This window comes from Monodelphis domestica, chromosome 4, assembly GCF_027887165.1.
Source record: "Monodelphis domestica isolate mMonDom1 chromosome 4, mMonDom1.pri, whole genome shotgun sequence".
NCBI lineage: Eukaryota > Metazoa > Chordata > Mammalia > Didelphimorphia > Didelphidae > Monodelphis > Monodelphis domestica.
This window is the reverse complement of record NC_077230.1, coordinates 50,424,167-50,434,621: the sequence shown is the minus strand read 5'-3', so window position 1 is coordinate 50,434,621 and position 10,455 is coordinate 50,424,167.

Here is a 10,455-nt window from a genome sequence, read left to right as displayed (position 1 = left end):
ACAAAATCATTGCAAGCAACATTAGAAGGGAAACAAAAAATGAGATAACATTTTCATAAGGAATGTCTCTTACCAAGGCCTCATTTCTCAAATATTTAGAGAGCTGTCTCAAATTTAAAAGACAACCCATTTCTCCAATTTATTAATGATCAAAGGACAGGATTAGGTAGTTTCAGGTAAAAGAATCAAAACTCTATATAGTCATATGAAAAAAAAAAGGTCTAAATCACGTTTACCTATAGAAATACAAATCGAAACAGTTCTGAGATGCGATTTCACACCTATCAGATTGGGTAACAAAACCTAAAAGGAAAATGATAAAAGTTGGAGAGGTTGGGAAAATTGGGAAACTAATACTGTTGCTGGTACTATGAACCTTTATGGAGATCCATATGAAGTGATGCACAAAGGACCATAAAACTATATGTCACTTTGACCCAGCAATGCCTCTAACAATTCTGTATCTCAAAGAAACAATCCTTTCCCTTTTTCTTTTTCTGTATTGTGTATGTATACATATGCACAAAAATATTTGTAGTATATCTTTTTGCAGAGGCAAAGAATGGTGTATTAGAGGGTTGGTTTTGGTATAATGGAGAAAGAGTAGATTATACCAGAAAATATATGGAGGGTAAGATGGATTCCCCTTTCAGTCTTCTTCAAATATGTCTCTCCACTAATTCCCTGCCTTTACTCCCCTCTAATAACTGATTTAATGGGTGACCCTTTTCACGGGGAATGAGAGAGAAATCAGCCCTCTTCCCCTTCAATATGGCAAGGAAGTCAATGTTATGTTTACCACAGTACCTATAGTATTGTTAATTATTCCTGATATTGTGTTATACTACACAATATGCCCAATACCCCATCAAATCCTCCCATTAAAATTATCCAGAATAACAACTGCAACATCTTTCCATGTAATTTCTTCTATTGTTTCTACTTCTTTTGTTTCACTTAGTTATTAATACATCAGATACTAAGTGTTTATTTCTTTATAGATGTTTCTTGACAATGGCTTCTCAACCCCGGGACTCTAACTTTTGACAGATAACAGTTGAAAATGTCTGCTGTCAGACTTCTGGTTTTTTTCTTTATAGGAATCAAAATGTCTGATCCTATATCCTGGGTGTTCTTGTCCTGCTTCTTTAAGATGGCTATCTTTCCCTTTGAGTTCCAACTGTCAGTTGAAAATGGTGGATCTTTTTCCTGGGGTGCCAAATTGTATTAGAGGGTTAGTTTGGGTATAATGACAAAAGAGTAGATTATCCCAGAGAGTAGAAGGAGGGTGAGATGAATTCCCCCCTTCAGTTTTCTTCAAATATATTTCTCCACTAACCCTCCCTTTACTCCCCTCTAATAACTTATTTAATGGGTGATCCTTTCCTCTTGGGTAAAGAGAGAGAAATCAGCCCTCTTCCCCTTCAATATGGCAAGGAAGTCAATTTAAGATAACTGACACTTTATTCTAACAAATGGTGTTTAGGGGTAAGATAAACAAGATATCTGCAGGTAGGAGCTTATAGGAAAGAGGGTAAGGAAAGTCCCTATCTGTCTAAAAATATCTTTTTCCCCTCCCCCAAAGTTGAGAGACCCTGGCATGTCAGCCTGGTCTCTAAGTAGCTCAGGGATTGGTGACACTTGGTCTTAGCACAGCAGAGTCAATGTCCAGACCCAGAGTATCACAGGAGCTGTGTGATATCTTCTAAAGCTGTTCTCAGATTGTGCCACTATTCTTAGGGTCTTTGGGGGGGAGATGATGTGATTAGGATCAATGAGGGCTTTTGTATGGCTCAGGACAGAAATATCTGATCTGCCTGTCACCCTTGACTTTCTCAAGGCAAGGCATCAACTCTCTCCCCCTGAAATCTCCTCTTTCCTCAGGATTCCAAACCTCCTTCACCATCCCCCTGTGTGGATGCAAACCTCAGCATGTCTTCCAGGCTCTGTCCCTCAAAGTCTCTGGATCATTCCTCTATCACAATGGGGAACTGAGGGGATGTTCATTAATGGTGGAATAGCTGAACAAGTTGTGGTATATGATTGTAGTGGTACCCTAATGAGCCATAAAAACTTACAGACAGGATGATTTAAAATATGGACTTAGAAGGCAATTTGGAACTATGCCCAAAGGTCTTTAAATGACTTCCTGCCCTCTGATCCAGTCATATCACTGCTGTGTTTGTACACCAAAGAGATAATAAGGAAAAAGACTTGTACAAAAATATTTATAGCTACGATTTTTGTGGTGGCAAAAAATTGGAAAATGGGGTGTTGCCCATTGATTGAGAATGGCTGAACAAATTGTGGTATATGGTGGTGATGAAATACTATTTTGTTAAAAGGAATAATGAACTGGAGAAATTCCATGTGAACTGGAATGACTTTCAGGAATAGATGCAGAGCAAAAGGTGCAGACCCAGGAGAATATTATACTCAGAGACTGATAAACTATAGCACAAGTGAACATAATGGACTTCTCTAGTAGTAGCAATACAATGATCCAGGACAATTCTGAGGGACTTATGAGAAAGAACACTATCCACATTCAGAGAAAGAACTGTGGGAGTAGAAATGCAGAAGAAAAACATGATTGATCATATGGCTCAAGGGGGATATGATTGGAGATGTGGACACTAAATAATCAGTCTATTTATTGCAAATATTAATAATATGTAAATAGGTTTTGATCAATGATACATGTAAAACTCAGTGGGATTGCTTGTTGGCTATGGGAGAAGAGAAAGAGGAAGGGAGAGAAAGAACATGAATCATGTAACCACGGGAAAATATTCTAAATGAAACAAATAAGTTTTAAAAATAAAAAATCAAATCAATAAATAAACAAAAAACCTGGACTTAAATGAACTGGCATAAAGTGAAGGCAGTAGAACCCTCTACACAGTAAACAGACATATTGTAAAATTATCAACTTTGAAGAACTAACAATTATCCACAGTGTAAGGATCCAAAATAACTCCAAGGGACTCATGATGAAAAATGCTATCCATGTAGAAGGAACTGATTAGAGTCTGAAATGCAGATATCATTTTCCATTTCTTTTTCTTCATGAGTTTTTTTCTCTTTTGTGCAATATGTTTTGTTTCATTATATGAGAAATATAAAAAATATGTATTGCATGACAGCACTAGTATAATCCAAATCATATTATTTACCATTTTAGAGAGTCTGTGAGGGAGAGAATTGGATCACAAAATGACAGGAAATAATTGTTTTATTTTTATTCCTTTTATTATTAATAGAATTTATCCACAAGTATCCCAGTCCTCACCATCCCTGTATCACAAAGGACATCATTTGGGACATAGACAAGCCCATCCAAATTATATATTTCATGTTCCCAACTTTCAGGTGAAAGGTAATGTTCACAATTTATCCTTTAAGAATTTAATGTCTATTTGTGGTGTTCTCTTAGTTCTACTAAATTTGCTGTTCATTATCTTATGTAATTCTTTCCTAGTTTTTTTATTTAATTAATCTGCTCAGTATTTCTTATGGAGTTATAATTATACAACACAATATGTTAAGCCATTCCTCAATTAAAGGACATTCCCTCAATTTCCAGTTCTTTGCTACCGCAAAAGGAGCTGTTATAAATATTTTGGAACATATAGTTTTTTCTTTTTCATTTTCTCAGATCTTCTTGGAAAATAGACTCAGTGAGTCTAAGTATATACACAGTTTTATAACTCTCTGAATGTAATTCCAAATCACTATCATTATGATTGAATCAGTTCACAGTTCCATCAGTTATGTATTAGTGTCCCAATTTTTCCACAGCCCCTCCAGTATTTGTGATTTTGATTTTTTTTTTCATTTAAGGAATTCTTTTCGGTGTAAGATATCATCTCAAAATTGGTTTGTTTGCATTTCTCTAATCAATAGTGATTTGGACAATTTTTTTTTCAAATGCCGATATATGGTTTTGATTTTTTCATCTGAAAATTGCCTGTTGACAGCTTTTGCCCATTTACCAATTACTATATGGCTCCTATTCTTATAAATTCAACAATGTTGTCTACATATTTTAGATAGGAGACATATATCTAAGAGTCTCTCTATAAGTTTTCCCCCGTTTTCTGCTTTCCTTCTAAATTTGATAACATTTGTTTTATTTGTACCAAAATATTACATTTTAATGTATTCAAAACTGTCTATTTTACAGTTTACAAATGCTCACCATCTCTTGACTTACCAATTCCTCTTTGATTCAAAAATCTGATAGTAGTATGTTCTCTTCTAATATACTTATATTATCTTCCTTTATTCTATATTCTACATCCATTTTCATCTTATCAAAGTGAATTTTGTAATATATTGGTCTATACCTAGTTTCTGGCAAAATACTTTCCAAGTTGTCCCATATTTTTTTAACCAAATAGTGATTTGTAATCCCCAAAACCTAGATCTATGTTTTTGTCAAAGGCAACAACTATCTGTTATGTATTTATTATGTTCCACAGATCCAATTTTTCTATTTCTTAGCCAATATTGGAAAGTTTTGGTGATTACTGCTTTGTTATCATAATTTAAAATTTGGTAATGATAGATTTCCTTCTTTCACATTTTCATTAATTTTTAGATGACATTTACTTTGTTCCTCCAGATGAATTTTGTTATGATTTTTTTCTAGTTCAACAAAATATTTTTTGACAATTTAAATGTGATGACATTGAGTAAGTAGATTAGTTTAGGTAGGATTGCCACTTTAATTATATTGGCCCTGCCCATCCACAAATATTTACTATTTCTCAATTATTTAGATTTGACTTAATTTGTGTAAAAAGTGTTTTATATTCATGCTGATGTAGTTCCTGGGTTTGTTTTGGTAGATATACTCCAATATATATGTATATGTATGTATATAATTTTTATTTATCTGTGGTTATTTTATTTTATTTTTTAAAAATAATTTATTTAATCAATTTAGAACATTATTCCTTGGTTACAATAATCACATTATTTCCCTCCCTCCCCTCCACACACCCTTCCCGCAGCCGACGTGCAATTTCATTGGGTATTACACGTTTCCTTGATCAGAACTTATTTCTATGTTGTTGGTGTTTGCATTAGGATGTTCATTTAGATTCTACCTCCGCATTCATATCCCCTTGAACCATGTATTTAAGCAGTTGTTTTTCTTCTGTGTTTCTACTCTATCTGTGATTATTTTAAATGGAGTGTCTCTATTTGTCCTATTTTTTTTAACCCTTATCTTCTGCCTTGGAATCAATACTTTGTGTATCAATACTTGTATTGATTTGTATTGATTCCAAGGCAGAAGAACAGTAAGGGCTAGACAATGGGGACCAAATGACTTGCCCAGGGTCACACAGCTAGGAAATGTTTGAGGTCACATTTGGACCCAGCACCTCCTCTCTCTGGACCTAACTCTCAATCCAATGAGTCACTTAATTGCCTCCTCTACCTGTTCTTGAAGAGCTTTGTTAATAATATGTAGAAATGCTGATGGTTCAGGTGAGTTTATTTTATATCCTGGTAATTTGCTAAAATTATTGATAGTTTCAACTACATTTTTAGTTGAATTTCCAAAATTCTCCATATATAGCATCATGTCTTCTGCAAAAAGAGGGAGTTTTATTAGCTCTTTGTGTATTTTTTCCCTTTATTTTCTTTTAATTATCTTTTTTGTTGGCTTTTCTAATACTATGTTTAAATAATATTTCTGATAATGGGCATCCATGTTTCACTACTAAAATAAGGTAATAATATTGATGGTAAATTTGTACAAGCGATATATCACGATTTGATGGTTACTTGTTACACCATTGAGAGGATAGGGCCAGCAGGCCTTTTCCAGACCCAGAACACTATCTGACTCTGAGACCAAGGTTTAGAAATATCAAGGATAGAGTTTGTTGTTTTTCCAAATGTAGCAGGACTGGAGGATTAGGAATTAGGAATCTCTAAACTATGAATTCTAGATACTCCTCCCTCCTTTCCTACAGACCCTGCAAAGGGCTGCCTTCCTATCTCCTGGCTGCCTATTACCTACACTCTCTGTCTACAAATCCCAGGTATATAACTACCTGGCTAGTATGTTGTTTTTCCCCCCTTATATTTAACCCATCTTGTTGGTTCTTGGTATAAATTCTGTGTTGTCATGATTTATAATCTTTGTGTTTTATTGTTGTAGTCCTAAATATTATTTTTCTTAGGATTTTTGCATCCATATTAATGAATGAAATTGGTTTATTTTCTTTCTCTGTGTTCCTCCTGGTTTAAGTATCAGTATCATTTTGTTTTGTAAAAGGAGTTGGTAAAATTTCTTTAGCTGTTCTTTTGAAAAATTTATTTACTATTGGAAATGGTTGATCTATAAATGATTAAAGTAAGTTGTAACTCTTATCTGATTTTTATAATTTTCTTAGGAAGTTCGTTTATGACCCATTCAATTTCTTTTTCTAAAACTGGTTTATTTAGACTTCTACTTCCTTTGATAACCCAGGCATCATATTTTTTGTAAGTACTCTACCAATTCAGCTACAATACTAAATTTGCTTGCATATAATTAGGCAAAATAATTCCTAGTCTTTGCTTTAATTTTATATTCATTGGTGGTATATTCACCTTTTCAGCTTTAAGGTTAATGATGTAATTTTCTTCTCTCCTTTGTTTCTCTATTTTGTGATTTCTTTTTATAAAATTGACTGCCTGATTCATCTATTAATTCAATGGTTATCTTACATTTAATCTTATCAATCTCAGCTTTAATTTCTTAGGAATTTAAATTTTTGAGAGATTTTAAATTTATTATTTTTTACTTTAATTGTATTCCCAATTCATTGATCTTTTCTTTCTTTCTTTTATTAATATAGGCATTCAGAGATATGCTTTCCTTTAATTACTTCCTTTGCTGTATTCCATTGGTTTTGGTATATTTTCTCATTATCATAATTTTCTTTAGTACAAGTATTTCTTATGTCTATGATTTGCTCTTTAACATACTCATTCTTTATGACTAAGTTAATTATTTTATAATAGATTTTGCTTTGTGTTTCTATAGTCTCTAATTATATACAATTTTATTGCATCATGGTCTAAATAGGATGGCATTTAATACTTCTGATTTTTTACATTTAACTATTATGTTTTTTGTGCCATAATATATGGTCAATTTTTGTAAAGACAGTCTGTACTTATTGATTTATATATTTATAATATATATTATTTATATAATATATATTTATAATTATTTAAATTATCTAAGATTCTATTAATCTATTTGACTTTTTTGGGAGGGTTAGGTTTATTTAGCTATGAAAGAGGTAAATTAAAGTACCCACTGTTATTGTTTTGTTATCTATTTCCAACTGTTTATTTTTCCTTTAAAATTTTGGATGCTATACATTTTGGTGCCTGTAGACTTAATACTTATATTTTTATTATCTATGGTAACATTAAACATATAGTTTCTCTGCTTAACTGTTTTGATTAAATCTATTTTAGCTTTAACTTTGTCAAAGACCTTCAAGACAGAAAAAATGGAATAGAATTGTTATTGTATAATGAGCACTAGAACTTGTGTGTGTGAGTATTTATTTCCCCCTACTCTATCTCTACCTCCTTTGTGCATTGGTATAACAATAATGTTATGTCTTCAAGTGTATTTTTTCTTTTTATCCTTATAAATTTGGCTATGGAGGAACAAGTCATCCTTTTTGAACTAAGGTCAAGCTATATTATTAAAATATTTTTATGTTTAGAAAATCCATTCTTCTACCAATGAAAGTATTTATATTGATTCATTAAGATGTATTATTCATAAGAAATTCTATAATCTAGATGATATTTGCAAAGTATTTGTTTTTACGAATACATTCTGAAATTGTGTCAATTTTCCTTTCATTGTGGATTGCTATCCTAGTCCCCATTTTGAAAAATTGAATTGTTTTCTCTAAAAGAACTAATTCCTCAACAGCCTAGTAATCATTTTCCATCCTTTCTTTAATAACTTGGCTTCCTAAATTCTCACTATAGGTATTATAAATAATTAACTATTACCAGATAACTTGTGAAGATATATTAAAAGAAAATAATAATTTCTATCTTTAGTATTTTAAAAATGCTTTCTCATTTTGTATTTAAATTGAATAGGGAAAGGTATTAATTGTCAAAGTCTTCTGTGATCTTGGTGAGAGTAGAGGAAAATTTATAAGAATAAATTAATTCCTTAATACCTAAAATATATGCCAATCATTAGCTGAATAACGCACTTATAATTTTACTATGTGAATTCAAGTGACAATAAAAATAAGGCATATACACAAACAGAATTAAGAAAGAGTAATTATGCTTATGAAGTACACATAATATGCCTTTTAGTTTTATTGGCATATAGATTTTGAAAATCCTTTAAATTTCAGAAGACTACCTCTTTGCAGTTTAAATGGAATGTTATAGTGTCTGGGCCACCATGAAAACTTTTCTGTTTTGTTTTTGGACAATAATTGGGAAAGGATCCTGATTTTAGCTCATTTAATTAAGAATAGAATGTTTTTTGATTAATCAATATTAAAAAATAAACATTGTCTAGTTAAATTTCCAAGATGTTTATATTTATCATCCTTAAACCTAACTAAATTAGAAGTAAATATTCACCCTCATGTATAAAGGCAATGAATTCTTTTTATAGCTTTTTTCTTGTCATATTTCAGTCTAGAGATATAGTTTTTTAACTGTTAGACAATATGTTATTCCAATGCTCTATTTATATGTGTGTAGTGTTCTGTAAAACAGAAGCACATTCAATATGGGATTTTTTTTTTCAGAGCAAGAACTGCCTATTTATAAAACACGAGCTGTGTAGCTTAAAATGCCTCATGGAAAATCATCACCTTGAGGAAAGCAAACTGTCCGACTGCTTCTTTGGCAAAATTAAATGCCGTGACTAATGCCAGCAATTATCCTTCTTTCTTAATAGCTATAAAGGGCCTATTTGTCTCCATATTGGTGCTTACTAAATTGATCTTGGTTATTATTGAGTGCTGAAGAGCAGATATGTTATCCCTTCTTGATACAGAAACAAAACTTCTTGAAAAAGAGAGTTTGGGTAGATGTTAGATACTTATTGCAAAGCTATCAATTAATAGACATTAAAACATATAAACAATCATTATATTCCTGCTCCCAAAAACTAGATTGTATTACTATACTAGTTCACTGTGTCTGAGATCTTTCATTATAATTATTGAAAGATCAAGTTAAAACACATTAATAATAGCATTAGATCACAGGCTGTTTAATATTTTATGGTATGAGAAATACAGAAATTGAATAGGAAGCCCCTACAAAGAGCATATCAAACCTGCCAAAATAGCTGTAACTTAATGTTTTATTTAGGTTAAACATTTAGATGGCAGGAAAGCTTTTTTTTATCCTGTAAAAATCTCAATCGAACATATTTTGAAGTTATCACATAAATGCAAGATTAATGGTCTTTCTCAAGAATTTTAAATATTTTCCTATGGGATTCTGGATTTATGTAGTGTTCCATTCAATATAACTATCTGGTCAGTCACCTTTTACTTTGAGTTGATTTAATTGCCATTATTACCCTTATTTTTATATTAATTAACATGCCTCAAAAGAATATTTCAAGGTAGTATGCTAAAGGGTCATGATGTATATATGCAAATAAAACAGATGTGATTAAGTATTTGAAAAATTCGATGCCATTATATTCTGAATTCTTGAAAGGCAAACAATCTTAATAATGGAATTAGATTTAATGTATGGAGCTGAAGTCTATTGCAATCTTTTCACATGGTAAAAAATTAATAATCAAAACATAAAACATAAAAGTTTCATTTATGTAGGGACCAATAATTATACTTTGAGTTTCCAATGAAACTTTAATTTATAAAATATCATAATGTCTTTATATACACTTCTTTTTATGTATATGAATGCATATAGTAATATGTTTCAGTACCTTTTTGATATCTTATTATTTTGATCCACAGAGAGAATTTAGATTTATAATATTCAAAATATCAGCTGTATAATGTCTTCAAGTATATGTGTATGTGTGTTTAGGAGATAAGGAAATATTAGTTAAGGTAGATATGATAGAAAAGCTAGAGAGAATTATATGTGGACATAAAGAAATATACTTTTTTTCTCAGCAGCATTTGATGCTTTTACCAAAATTGACCATATATTAAGACAAAAAATTGAGAGTTCAACCCAGAAAAGTAGAAATATTAAGTGCATCATTTTCATATCATAATGTAATAAAAACAAAAGACCAAGAAAGCACAGAATAAAAACTAAAGAGTAAATAATTTAATTTTAAAGAGTAAGTTAAAGAACAAGACATAGAAATATAAATCATTTTATTAAAAAATGATAATAATGAGAAAACATGCCTAAACTTATGTGAAACAGCAAATGAAACCACTAAATGTTTAT